Genomic DNA, 14,411 nt, shown 5'->3' on the forward strand with positions numbered 1-14,411 from the left:
TGTGACTGCAGTTACCTCTCCTACTCCCATTTTGAAAGTTCAATGTAAGAGAAACATCTCATCTCCTAACTAGTCATGTTACAACTCTCAAAAATCAACATTTAATTCAACAGTGTGGGTGGCACAGCTTCTAGACCTGTTTCCTCAAAGTGCCATAGATCCTGACCTTGGGTATTCCATCTTGTGTGGATTTTGCACATTCTCCTTTTTATTGTGTGGGTTTCTTCTGGTGCTGTAGTTTTGTCTTGATTCAAAAAGTTCTGCAGGTTGGTAGGTTAAATGGCCACTGTGAATTGCCAGTAGTGGTGAATGTTGGCTGGAATGTTAGAATTGGGAAACGTTGGGATTATTTTCACTGGAACATAGACCAGGTAGCTGACGTTAAAGAAGTTTCAAAAGTGAAAATTAGGGCAGAGGTATCTAAAACGGGAGGATATAAGTTTAAGTTCAAAAGAAAGAAATTTAAAGGAGATCTAAGATGGACATTTTTCACACACAAGTTGGTGGTACAGGTGTATGTCATAGCATTCATGGGTCTTTTGGATAGATTTGTGTCTGTAGGCGGACAGGATCATCTTGGATCAGCATCATGGTGGACAAACCAGTGGAAAAGATCCATTTCTGTGCTATGCATTGCTTTGATTCCTTATGAAATTCTGATTATTGATTCCTGTGAGTGACATAATCTGGGGGATATAATGGGTTAGGAGTGAATTCATTTAAAGAAAATGGGTACTAGGTGGTCAGCACAAACTTAGCTGAAGGACCTGTGTCCATGCTTTTTCTGACTGTAAACTTTACAGGTTTATTTCAAAACGAAACACTTCTGAAGAAAGGTCATAAGTGTGTAACATCTGTTTGTATCCCTTCATGGATGCTGCTGAACTTGTTGGGCATCTCTAGTATTGTTGCACTTACGAATTTTAGCAACAGCAGTCATCTTATATCTCATCATCCTATTATTGTTTTTGTTTTATCCTCATTCACCTCTGTTTACAACTCTTACAGATGGATTGGCTGTAATTAACACTTCTGTACACTTCTCGGCCAAAATCACCACCACTGTTAAGTATCCTAGTTCCAGCTAAGTTCATGCAGTGCTACAAGGAGCTTTGATTAGTGTTTAAATAATTGTCAGGATTGGAAATACTTTTAAATAATGAGGTAAGGAAGAAAATTATTAAAGAGGTATAACAATAGCATCTATAACATTGAAAATGATTGACTTTTAGGTTCAAAATAATTGAGATTAGAAATGCATACCGATCACACTTAAGTGAGGTGGAAGGTGCAGTTCGGTACTAAAATGGGAACTTCTAGTTTTATTTGGAAGTTCATGAATATAGTAGTTGATTGTAAAAGAGAACCCATTTAGTTAAACTAATGTTAATTTTGGACTTTGACGCATTTGGTATCATAGTGGGTAAGTTACAGAAGTTCCGGATCCATTGAAATCCCATCATTAAGGTGAGGAATTTGAGTAAATAAAATAGAACTTAAAGCAACTTTCAATAATGACTGTGCAATTTTCAGTTTGTCAGAAAAGCTTGTCTAGTTCAAGAAAGGCAATGTCATTATTACATAGGCTGTTCTCCAGAGTCACCAATGCATCACCTTGTTCAAGAACAAATCGGCATCGATGCTCAATACTGACATTGTTTGGAATAACTACATCCAATACCTAAATTAAACTCATGTGCAAATACCTTTTTTTTAGAACTACAAAATGACTGTCCAGATTGAGACAATTTGGCACATTATTGAGAAGAGCTATGAAATAAGCTCTCTTGTAATTTCCTCTTGGTGTTTAATTTGCTGTTGAAAAGTCCTTTTTAAATCTGTTTCATGGAATCATTTTGTCATTAATTCTACCTTGAGTTGCTGGTGATTTTAAATACTTCTATTATCAAATTTCCTTTTGGCCTTTTTGTTGCCAGAAGAGCAATCCCAGCTTTTATAAATCATATGTAGTGCTCTGAAAACATGGGAAAAGTGCAACACAGAAAAAGCCATTCAGCCTCTTCATGTGACCTGTCAAATATACCTGCTTCTACCATTTCCCCTGGCACTGAGTTCTAGAATACAGAACTTCCTGCAAAGAAAAAAATTGCCTGATAAATCTTGTTTAAACTATTTTCCCTTCTCATTTTAAACCCATGTCCTGGAGTATTTGACATTTTCACCCTGGAGAAAAATATTACCTTAAGCCTTTCATAATTTATATGCTTCCATTAACCTCTGAGATGCCAGAGAAAACAATCCATGTTTAACCAATTCCCTCATAGTTATATTCTCTAATCTGAGCAATGTCCTGGTAAACCTTTATGCATCCTAATGTTATGGTGACCAAAACTTCACACAATACTTGAAATGTGGGCCACCTAGATTGTACAGCTGCAACAAGACTTGCAAATTTTTTTTGAACTTAATGCCCAACTAATTAAGGTAAGCATGTTGTACAGCTCTCTATCCAATTGTGTTGCCACTCCAGGGTGCCACATCAATGATCCTAAGGGTTTTGCCATTTACTGTGTACATTACTCTTGCATTTATTTTTGAAAATGCAACCTTCTGCATATCCAGACTAAACTCTCCTGATTTCTAAATGATCTATGTCCAACTGCATCTTTTGACAGCCTTCCTTGCCATCTATGTTGAATGCAATCATGGCACAATGCTTTTGGTTGTATGTCAAGACCTCAAAACGTTAAATATTTAGCAGAACATTGTTGGAGATAATGTCTTTAAGTGTTCAGCATAATAACTTGCTTTTTGTAAGTCAATTATACAACCTGGTATTGCATGCTGCCTTTTACAGCCATGTTGACGTCTGCTGTATTCAAAAGTTATACCTGATGTTCCCTTATTCATGGGCCTTTAATTTGTATAATTTAGTTGATCTTATCTCTTAATATATCATTTTTTAAACATCTGTGTTAAATGTAATCTGCTGTGCAACTGCAATTTTATGTCCAGCTCCTGAACTCTGAGCTCTTACTGAATGATAGTTTTAATAATGCCAATATCTGGGGTGAAGAGGGGTTAGGTACATGGTTATGTATTTCACACCTATTTGTTCAAGTGTTCAGCTCCTTTCTTCCGTTGGCCAATTGTGTACAGTCGGCCCTCCTTATCCACGAGTTCTGCATCCGCGAATTCAACCAACCGCGAATTGAGAAAACCTGGAAGTGCTCTTCCAGCACTTGTTTGAGCATGTACAGACTTTTTATTCTAAGCGATGCAGTATAACAACTACTTTACATAGCATTTACATTGTATTAGGTATTATAAGTAATCTAGAGATGATTTAAAGTATACGGGAGGATGTGTGTGGGTTATCGTGGATCGAGATAAAAAAATCGGAAGTTCTCTTACTATGTAAGTCGGAACAGGTATGTCCAGTATTGTTTAGCATCAGTTAGTCAAATGTTTGTCTTAGTATATACTTTACCTTTCTATGCATATAAAACACTGAAGAATATATGTTTCAGCGCTGGGTTCAGAAACGGAAGTTCCCAAGTTCGAGGCAGGGACAGACCACTTCTGAGCGTGCTGTCCATCCGTGCCAGGTTGATGTGGAGGATCAAAAACTCAAAACCCCAAAACCCAATAATTAAACTACTGCATTGCTTAGTAATAATTGTAGCTTTCATCAGGGCAAGACCTTTCTCACTTTATCTTTAAAATTGTTCTGATCGTTGACCGACATAGCCTAACGCTTTTACAGTGACCGATGGCATTTCACCTTTTTTCGATTGTTTTATTATTTCCACTTTATTTTCAATCAGAGCTCTGCCGCTGGGTACTAATGTCCACCACACTGAGACAGGTTAAATAAAAGGTCTGGGGTTCCGCTGGGTCTTAAGGTCCACCGCATTGAGACAGGTTGAATAATGGACTTGCATTTTGTGATTTTTGGTATCCGTGAGGGGTCCCAGAACCAATCCCTCGTGGATAAGGAGGGCCGACTGTATTCACTCAGCTCACCAAAGTCATGGATTTCAATTATTCAAGCAAGTTAGTGTATTAACTCTGGTAGAATATACATATTTTCCTTTGGATACTTAAACTACCAGTTGACATTTTTGGTTGAGCTTAAGTGTCAATATTTACTGTTGTAAATCGCTGTCAACACTTATTTAGTTTTGCAATGTCAACTGTCACATTGGTGTATGAGCGAGTTGCTGAAGTCTTTCTGCTGTTTGAAGTTTACATATGAACCATCTTCTGACAATGTGCTGGAGCCCAGTTAACTGACGAAAGACAACTACGTAAGTCAGGTGTATATTTTTATAAAACATTTGCTGTGCTGGTCTGGCTTGGTACTGCATACACATGAGGGTAGTTTCCCTAGTAAGAAACTTTAAGAAAGTGAAGTATTTCAGGTTCTTGTATTGTTTGGTCCTCAAAGAGTAGGTTTGATACTTCAATAACTTTATGACAACTGTTGCATATGGAAATAATATAGTTTTGGAGTTTTAGGGTATTCATTTTATACCCTCTTTTACTTCCTGTACAATTTATCGGTGTGATAAAAGTTGTGGATGGCAGTTTGAATACAATTTTTGTGGTAATTTGCCAATAATAATATATTGCTCTTTCTATATTAACGTTCATGTCCTCTTCTGTGACATAGTGTGATTTGGAGTAAGAGAGGGGTATCCGTGAGGGGTCCCAGAACCAATCCCTCGCGGATTCAAGGTACTCAAGGTAATAGTGATTGAATTGTCATTCAAAAATAGAAAATAGCAGTTGTAAAATTTGCACACCCAAGACTGTTCAGATTCACTGAACTGTACACTATAAATGTTGTATTTACATAATGCTTCTGTTAGTTTCTGTTTGCATCAGGGAGAAGAATTGGAGTATTGAGTCATTCTTAATTCTGTCAACAGAAAAATTCCAAATTGCATTTAGCTCTGATATAGTATGTGGAGTTGAAATGAATGAGTGCTGATAATGTGTGTATAAAATATGCTATTTTTGAACTAAATATTTTATTGATAAAATTGTAGACAATTGTACAAGACTGTTAGTAAAGGTCAGGGCTGTTATGGTACTTTTGTGAATGAGGATTAGTGAAGTGCTTTTCTCATGTTTTCTGCTCTTGGCTTAACTTCATTCTAATTATTCAGCATGTTTTTTTCATTTCACACAAAAGATTAATCTCCAAAGAAAGTGTGCAAATGATTTTGCTCTGATTTGGAGAGTGTGAATAATCACATTAAACATGACTTTTCCTATCCTTTGATTTTATTTTTGGCAAATGAACTTTGCAAAATAGATTACAAAGAAATTTGTATTGCTTTGATTAATTAAATGTATGATGGGTGGGATACTTGGATGTTGCCAAATACAGTTAATTCATTAAATGCAAATGCAAAAAATGTACTTTTGCACAAAGTAGTTCATGTACAAATCATAGAATTTCAGATTAGTTCTTTTGTATTACTTCTGAGTTACAAGATCTCAAATAACTATTGCTCTGCCTGTTGGCTAATACTAATGTTGCTTTAAAACAAGTGTATAATTTGAGTTGTATTGAAGCATGGAAGTTAAAGGGTCTCACTTTGCTAAGGCAATAAATGGATCCACATTAAATGCTCTGATCATTCTCATCTCAAAGAGATGCTTAAAAATAGAAAATAGATTAGCATGGCATCCGCTGAAGGTTAAATATAACAGTTACATCAGAACTTTGTGACCCAGTATACATTTAAATCAATGTGTTTTTTTATTTATGTACTTGCATTCAAACTGCTTAAGGATGTTGGATTCAGCATAAATCACAATATTGGCTACAGCTTTCCTCTAGCATTTTCTATCGAAGTTACCTGTCTAAAATGTGATCTTATGCTGAATAATAGTTTGTCATTCAGAGCTTTTGGGAAGAGGGAGTGGAGTTGCATATGCCTAGGTTGCTTCAAACAGATTTGTTCAGAAATCAGTTTTTTAAAGACTTGAAGTATATGCTCAAAGTTGGTTGTAAATAAACAATACTTTAATTTCATGAGCAGTATTTATAAATAAACAGACACTGTTAGTTCATACACTATTTTTCCAAAAATTGTGTTGAAGTTAGTAGCCTTGTTTTGTGTAATTAGAATAAGAAATTAGTGCTGTGCAATAGTAGACATTAGTAAATTGTCTCATGTATTGAGTGGAAAAATTGTTCTGCATGCCTTTCATGCAGATCATTTCATTACAGCAGTGTGTATTGAGATAGTATGAGGAAAAACAGTAACAATGCAAAATCAAGTGTTAGAAAGTGCAGTGCAAGCAGACATTTTCAAGGCCATAATGAAGTAGATTGCGCGATTCACTCCATCTTGTATTAATACACTAATAACCGGAATAGACGCTCTCCTTGAGTCTTGTGTTCTGTGCTTTCAGGCATTGTATATTTGGCGTGGGTGGGGTTTTTTGATTATGTTGGCTGTTCTGCCAAGGCGACAAGGACCGTGGAGGGAAGCTGGTTTATGTGATAAGCTGGGCAATGTTCACATATCTGCAGTTATGGTCTTGGAGGGTAGTTGTTGTACCAAGCTGTTATCTATTCTGATAAGATGCTTTCTAGGGAGAGTGTAAAAGGGGAAGAGCCAGTTTTCTTCAGCCTCCTGAAGAAGCAGAGGCATTGGTAATCATCAGTGTGATTAGACCAGACAGGTTATGCAAGAAACACAACATTGTTATAGTAGGTGATTTTAACTTTCTACATACTGACTTGGACTCCCATACTGTAAAAGGACTGGATGAGACAGAGTTCGTTAAATGTGTTCAGAAAAGTTTACTTAATCAGTACATAGAAATCCCAACAAGTGAGAATGCGATACTGGATCTTTTAGGGAATGAAACAATAGATGACAGAAGTTTGTGTAGGGGTATACTTTGCATCTTGTGACCATAATGTTGTTAGTTTTAAATTAAATTTGCAAAAAGATAGGTTAAGTCCACAGGTTGAGATTCTAAATTGGAGTAAGGCCAGCTTTAGTGGATTTGTTTTCTGGCAAAGGTGTACTTGGAAAGAGAGACATTCAAAAGCAAAGCTTTGAGAGTAAAAGGTAAACATAACAAGTGTAGGGAACCTTTATTTTCAAGAGGTATTGAGGCCCTGGTTAAGAGAAAAAAGGAGTTGCATAGCAGGTATATGCAGGTAGCAACAAATGAGGTGATTAATAGAGTATAAGAAACACAAGAGAACACTTAAAAGATACTACGAGGGCTAAAGATATGAAGTTGTAGCAGACCAGGTGAAGGAGAATTGTGAGAGATTCTACAGTTACATTAGAGCAAGATTTCACGGGACAGAATTGGGCCTGTAGAAGATCTGAATGGTAAACCATGTTTGGAGCCATAACAGATGGGGGAGATTTTACATAAATTGTTTGCATCAGTAATTACCTCAGGAGACAGACACAAGGGCAATAAAAATAAGGTAAAGTGGCATCAATTTCATGAACCCTGTAAAGATTACAGAGGAGACTGTGTCCACTTTGTCATGAGTGTACAGGGAGTAAAGTGGGGGAGGGGCTGAGGTTTACAATAGTCGTGGAAGAAGTGTTGCTACCTATCTTTACTGTTTATGGTTTGTTGGTTAGAAAGTCAAGGATCCAGTTGCAGAGGGTGGCATTAATATTTGGGGTCAGAAGTATGGTGGTGAGTTTAATTGCAGGCATAACTGTAGTCAAGAAACAGTGTCTGTGGTAGGAAAGGAATTGCTATAATTTGTGTTGAGGCCCTACATCAGGACTGAGATTGGAGAACTGTGATGCCATTGTACTAGGCATATATTGAATTATTTAAAAGTAAACGTACAATTAATGTTAAGATATGTACTAATAACAGTATCCTTGGCTAATGTTCTAAGTAGATTTTGCTGGTTGCTTGAAGACTTTACTGGTTGAAGTATTTAAATCACACCTAGGATATATGCCCAACTTAATTTGCTTGAAATCTGATTCAGAAACTACTATTGATGGAGGAAGATCTGAACAAGACCATGGCCTGAACAATCAAATTCCCAATTCCTCTGGACAACTAGAGTTCTCATCATGTCTATAGGAATGTAATTAATTGCAAAACAAAACAGCAAGCCTGAATCCCTGATTTTCTTTTACCACTCAAGTTAATCCATTAGGGAGGCGAGGATATTGTCCTACATCGGGCCAAGACGCGATGAAGAGTCTTGGCCCGAAACGTTGGCTGCTCATTTCAACAGATGCTGCCTGACCTGAATTCATCCAGCTTTTGTACATGAGGATATTCTCCCTTGGGAAGTTCCTACATTGTGCATAATGAAGCTTTTGACAGTTATATATTGTTGCTGTGGCGACCCACTTTCTGCGCAGGCGAACCGGCTCACAAATAGCCAGCGCGCGGGGAGAGACTTCGGTAATGCACCTCTGACGTCATTTCCGCCCGGAGAGGGCGGGTGCTAGGGATTGAAGTACCAGCACCGCGAAGTTTGAATAAACTAGTCTCGAAATGACTTACCAACTGCGTGTGGTTATTTTAGCTCTGTGTGTAGCACATCACTTCATTGCCATATTTAATCACTTAGGCCATTTTTGATTTTTTTTCTGTGGAAATGCAGATTATTTGCAGGACCAACATTAGTTGTCTATTTTTCATTATCTTGAAAACATGATGAAAAGCAAATCTTGTATTAAGAGTTCCACTTTGCTTCTGTTCTGGGTGGTAAGTTTGTTTACTTAAGCCAGCGATGAGGAAGAAAGCCAATATTTCATGCTGGTATATGATGTGGTTTGGGGGTGGGGAGGGGAAGGATCTTGCAGGTGGCTGCATTTTCAGGTGCTTGAAGGCCGCACCATTTTCTGGGTGTTACAAAGAAGCTTGATCTATTATTGTGGTCCAGTTTATAGATGGTTTTCTCTATATACTGCACCTTCCTAGTGGTGAAGGAATCATTGTTTAGAGTGGTGAGTGAAGTGCCAGGCAAGAAGGCTTGAATGGTCAATGACTTATCCCATTAAGTAGAAAGTAGTACATTCTATTTGTGGCTTATTCCTTATTGATGATTTAACTCCTTTGGCGAGCCAAGAGGTAAGTACTGAGCCTCTGGTAGTCATGTTCTTTTCGTGGCTGGGATACTTAAGTTGGATCTAATGTTATTTTTACCCGAGGATTGATTATGATCAATTTGGTGGCATTCGCTTTCTTGTAGTGGCCATTTTGTTGTATTTTGGAATGAAAATAACTTGTCCAAATGGTTGGTACTACCAGAATTAGGTCTAATATTACTGGCATATGTTGTGAAGGTTGTTATGTGGCAGCAGTATGTTGAAATAAAAGCTCTAAATTAGTTAAATAAGTCATACAAAAAGGTGGGGGGGACATGAGGTCATGTCCATGGGTTCGATGTCAATTCAGAACTCTGGCAAAGGGAAAGAAGCTGTCCTGAATTGTTGAATGTAAGTCTTCCGGCTCCTGTATCTCCTCCCTGAAGGTGGTAATGAGAAGAGGGTATGTCCTGGTTTATGGATGCTGCCTTTTTGAGGCATTGCTAATATACCATAAGTACTTCACATTTTTTTTTCTAAATTTGTCTTATTAAGTTCATTTCAATAAAGATTCTCTTTGGATTAATTTCTCTTCAACCATCATTCAAACTTGTTATGGTGAAGATGTTAACAGAATTTTTAGATCAAAATTGTCATTGTTACTCAGTGAACCATATTAGAATACAATAGATGTAAACAATCAGGGGGAAATTCCAAACTATCTAGTTATTTTGCCAGGGAAAAAAACAACTGAGCAATCCATTGTGCTAAGAAATGCATTTCATTGTGTATTTTTTTTTGCTTGTATTTAAATTATGTTAAATTGTTTCACGTGCAGTATAAAATCCTTGTAATTCGATAATTTGATGTGTGGTATTGAGGAGATTTAGAAAATCCAAACTTGACTTTCACTGCTGAACTGATTCATTCTCTTGTGCGTGCTCTTGTTTGTTTTCTTCTGAGCTAAGAGCATAATCTAGATTGGTATGTAAGTATTGCAGATGCAGGATTTTTGTTAATGATTCCTTTGGATTGCACTATCACACATACTGATTATAAGGAATACTCAGTCACTTAGCTGGAAATTAAGCCCTCTACAAAAAGTTCTAAAATTTAAGATGTTGAAGATGGTGCAAGATTTCAAAAACCTATCAGCTTCCTAGGCTAGATGTCAAGCTACTATCCCATCCCATTGCTTGCTATTGTTCAAGAATTTAGTTCAACAGCAGGTAACTTCAGATATTAACATCATTAATATGTGACCAAACTGACATCATGTTCAAAGTTGAAGTAAATTTATTATTAAAAAATATGTATGTCATCATATCACACTCAGATCCTTTATCTTGTGGGCGCGCACAGTGGGTTTCCTCTGGGTGCTCCAGTTTCTTCCCACAATCCAAAGACCTACAGGTTAGTAGATTAATTGGTCATTATAAATTGCTTGCGATTATGCTCGGTTAATCTGAGGGTTGCTGGGCAGGATGGCTGTAAGGATCTGTTTTGCGCTGTATCTCAATAAATAAATATACAGTAAACCTAAGGAATACAATAGAATCAATGAGAGACTACACCCAACAGGACAGACAAAGAGTCAATGAAGAAGAGACAAACTCTGTAAATACAAAAGAGAACATAAATAAGCATTACATACTGCGAACATAGCCCTCGAATGTGGGTCCATAGATCGTGGGAACTGTTCAGTAATGGGGCAAATGAAGTTATCCCATAAGTTCAAGAGCCTATATCTATATGAAATTGTAGGAAACTGGTCTAGAATTTTTCACAAAAGCAAGTTCCAATCCGGCCAATTATCACCCTATCATTCCATTCTCAATCATCAGCCAACTGAAGAATGGTGAAATATCCCTCAAAATACGTATAGTCCTGCTATCCTAGGAATCAGTCAGATGAATCCTTACTGCATCACACCCGAGGCCAACATTACCTGGAATTGGTAGGAGGTTGGTTTCTGTGACAGTGGGGATCTCAACAGGAAGCAGTGATGTATTATGTATTTATTCTGCACGTCTGGCTGAGTTTACCTCTGAATCTTTCAGCCTTTTTGGCACTCCTATGTTTGAAATGTAAGGGAGTGTTCTGGGAGTTGCTGCTGCTAATTGGCTTTTTAAACTGTCCATTATTATTCACAAGCAAATGTGGTAGGACTACAGAGATTTGATCTGAATCACTGACATGAGACTGCTTGGCTGTTGTATGCCTTTAGCATGCAGGATTCTTGTACTATGGCTTCAAAAAGCAAAAACTTTGAGTTTGGGTATGCCTCTGTATTACCAGGAATGATCACTGGCTTGAAAGGCTTGTTTGTGGGAAAGAATATGGTGCTCTGTGGTCATCAGTGTTTGCATTAGGAGGAAAAGTGTATTTCTATCCGTGTCCTCAATATTGTACAACTCGGTCAGATCACCTCTTAATCTTCTCTACTAGTGAGAGTGCGTATTTCTGCTGCAGCTGATCCTCCACAAGGTCTCATGGATGCCCAGTTTTGAGTAACCAGAGGGTATCCCATTTATCATGCAAATTGTGCTCATTGCACAATTGGAAGTTGTCAGTGTAAAAATATGACTTTATCTCCACAAGGGCAGTGTCGTGGTCACTTCTAATGCTGTTGTGGACCTGTGTATCAGGCACAGGTAAATTGGTGATTACAGGGTCGGTAGATTTATTTATCTTGATGCGCTTCCTGGTGTGTATGTATTCAGGATTTTGTTTAGTTAGTATGGTGGTGCTATAAAGGCATTATACGCCTCTTTCTCTAGGTTCTTGTCGTCCTCTACCCCAGTATAAAATAAGTTTTGAATACATATCATTATGATCTCATTTTAGATTGGTTAAGCTGGCCGGTGGTGTAGTGGCATCCATACCAGACTTCTAGGTGAGTGGTCGTAGGTTCAAGTCCGGCTGGCTCCTTGCACGCTTTCTTTCCATGCTGAGTTGAGCATCAAGCTGGCAATTTGGCCTTGTTTTTTAAAAAAAAAACAGACAAAAATGATAAAAATATGGCAAGGTTGCCCACCGATATGCCACAAGGCATAATAAGGAACATTAGATTAGTTGCTCAATAGTAATTGTGCAAGTGCCACATTGCCAACTGATTATAAGAAAAACACAATTGAAGCCAACTGCTGGACAGACATATTCATTTATTTGTGGGTTTCATTTGCGAACCTAAAGAGCTAAGGCTAATTGCAGTGCATCTGACTCCTTCAGCACAGACTAGCTGTTCAATCTGCAGTGCTTCTGATTCATTTTATTATTTATTTAATTTGAGTGCCGCACAGGACGGACCCTTCCGGCCCTTTGAGTCAGGCTACCCAGAAACCCCTGATCTAACTCTAGCCTATTCACAGGACAATTTAAAATATCCTACCAACTGGTACATCTTTGGACCACGTGAGGAAACCCATTCGATCACGAGGAGAACGTACAAACATCTTGCAGACAGCAGAGAGAATTGAACTTGAGTTGCTGATACTGTAAAGTGTTGTGCTAACTATTACCATGCTGCCCTATTAGTGGCTAGGTGGAAACATTATGTATTAGAAGAAAGAATATAATGAATGGAAATGATTGCTGAGGGGGGAGTCAACTTTGGTCAAGGTGGTGCGTAAAAAGCTGCTTTGGTTGACATCTTCTGGATATATCGTGAAACCATTTTTTGTTACTATAGTGAAACCCTGATTTAACGCAAATTCAGATATAACACGATGAGTCATTGGACTCAATGTCCATCCATGTCAATCCATACTCCCCCTTCTCCAACCTTGTATCCCTTTTGCCAATCAGCTTCCCAGCTCTTGGCTTCATCCCTTCGCCTCTTGTCTTCTCCTATCATTTCAGGTCTCTCCTTCTCCCTGGAAGTGATGGAAATCTTCCAAAAAGAATAACACAACTGGAGGAACTCAGCAGTTTGACTGTTTATTCCTGTCCATAGATACTGACTGGCCTGCTGAGTTCCCACAGCTGTATGTTTTGTTGCTCAAGATTTCTGGCATATGTAGAATTTCTTGTGTGGAATCAAGAATTATTTAGTTGAATGTATATTTGTCAAACAATAGTTTTTTTTAACAATAACAGTTGCTTGAAGCAACTGGTATAACGCTTTTGCTATAATAGAAAAATAGAGTGGGAGTAGGCTGTTCAGCTCTTCAAGTCTACCATGCTGTTCATCCACTTTCTCCCAATTAATTTCTCTTTAATGGGTGAAAGTGGATCTAATCTTCCCTCACAATATAGTTCTGCTATCCTGGGAATCAGGAAGATGAATCCTCATTTGATCACCCCTGAAGCCAATATATTTTTGTTTTTTATGAAGCGTTTTCAGGTCGCCGTTTCCTCAGTTTGTAATGTAATTAAGAAATGGCATTTAACAGGAATGGTGGAAGTCAAGTTGAGGTCTGGAAGAGCAAGAAAACTTTCCAAGAGAACTGCTTGTAGGATTGCTAGAAAGGCAAATCAAAACCCCCATTTGACTGCAAAAGACCTTCAGGAAGACTTAGCAGACTCTGGAGTGGTGGTGCACTGTTCTGCTGTGCAGCGGCACCTGCACAAATAAGACCTTCATGGAAGAATTATTTCCTGTGTCCTCACCACAAAATTCAGCATCAGAAGTTTGTGAAGGAACATCTGAACAGTCCTGATGCATTTTGGAAACAAGTCCTGTGGACTGATGAAGTTAAAATAGAACTTTTTGACTGCAATGAACGAAGGTATGTTTGGAGAAAAAAGGGTGCAGAATTTCATGGAAAGAACACCTCTCCAACTGTTAAGCAAAGGAGTGGATCGATCATGCTTTGGGCTTGTGTTGCTGTCAGTGGCACAGGGAACATTTCACTGGTAGAGGGAAGAATGAATTCAATTAAATACCATCAAATTCTGGAAGCAAACATCACACCATCTGTAAAAAAGCTGAAGATGAAAATAGGTTGGCTTCTACAACAGAATAATGATCCTAAACACACCTCAAAATCCAGAATGGACTACCTCAAGAGGTGCAAGCTGAATGTTTTGCCATGGCCCTCACAGTCCCCCAACCTAAACATCATTGGAAATCGGTGGATAGACCTCTAAAGGGCAGCAGTACATGCAAGACAGCCCAAGAATCCCACAAAACTAGAAACCTTTTGCAAGGAAGAATGGGCGAAAATCCCCCAAACAAGAATTGAAAGACTCTTAGCTGGCTACAAAAAGTGTTTACAAGCTGTGATATTTGCCAAAGGGGGTGTTACTAAGTACTGACCATGCAGGGTGCCCAAGATTTTGCTTTGTGCCCTTTTCCTTTTTTGTTATTTTGAAACTAAAAAATGGAAATAAAAAAGTAATCTTGCTTAAAATGTTAAAGAAATGTGTCATCTTTAACTTTATGCCTTT

General features: G+C 38.0%; 1 protein-coding gene across 1 annotated transcript in view; it reads left to right on the plus strand.

The window, feature by feature from the left end:
- The window catches only part of usp10 (ubiquitin specific peptidase 10), a 57,952-nt gene that overhangs the window by 4,071 nt on the left and 39,470 nt on the right, over window positions 1-14,411 (plus strand). The gene's annotated exons all lie outside the window — the stretch shown is intronic.

Source organism: Hypanus sabinus, chromosome 17, assembly GCF_030144855.1.
Source record: "Hypanus sabinus isolate sHypSab1 chromosome 17, sHypSab1.hap1, whole genome shotgun sequence".
Taxonomy (NCBI): domain Eukaryota; kingdom Metazoa; phylum Chordata; class Chondrichthyes; order Myliobatiformes; family Dasyatidae; genus Hypanus; species Hypanus sabinus.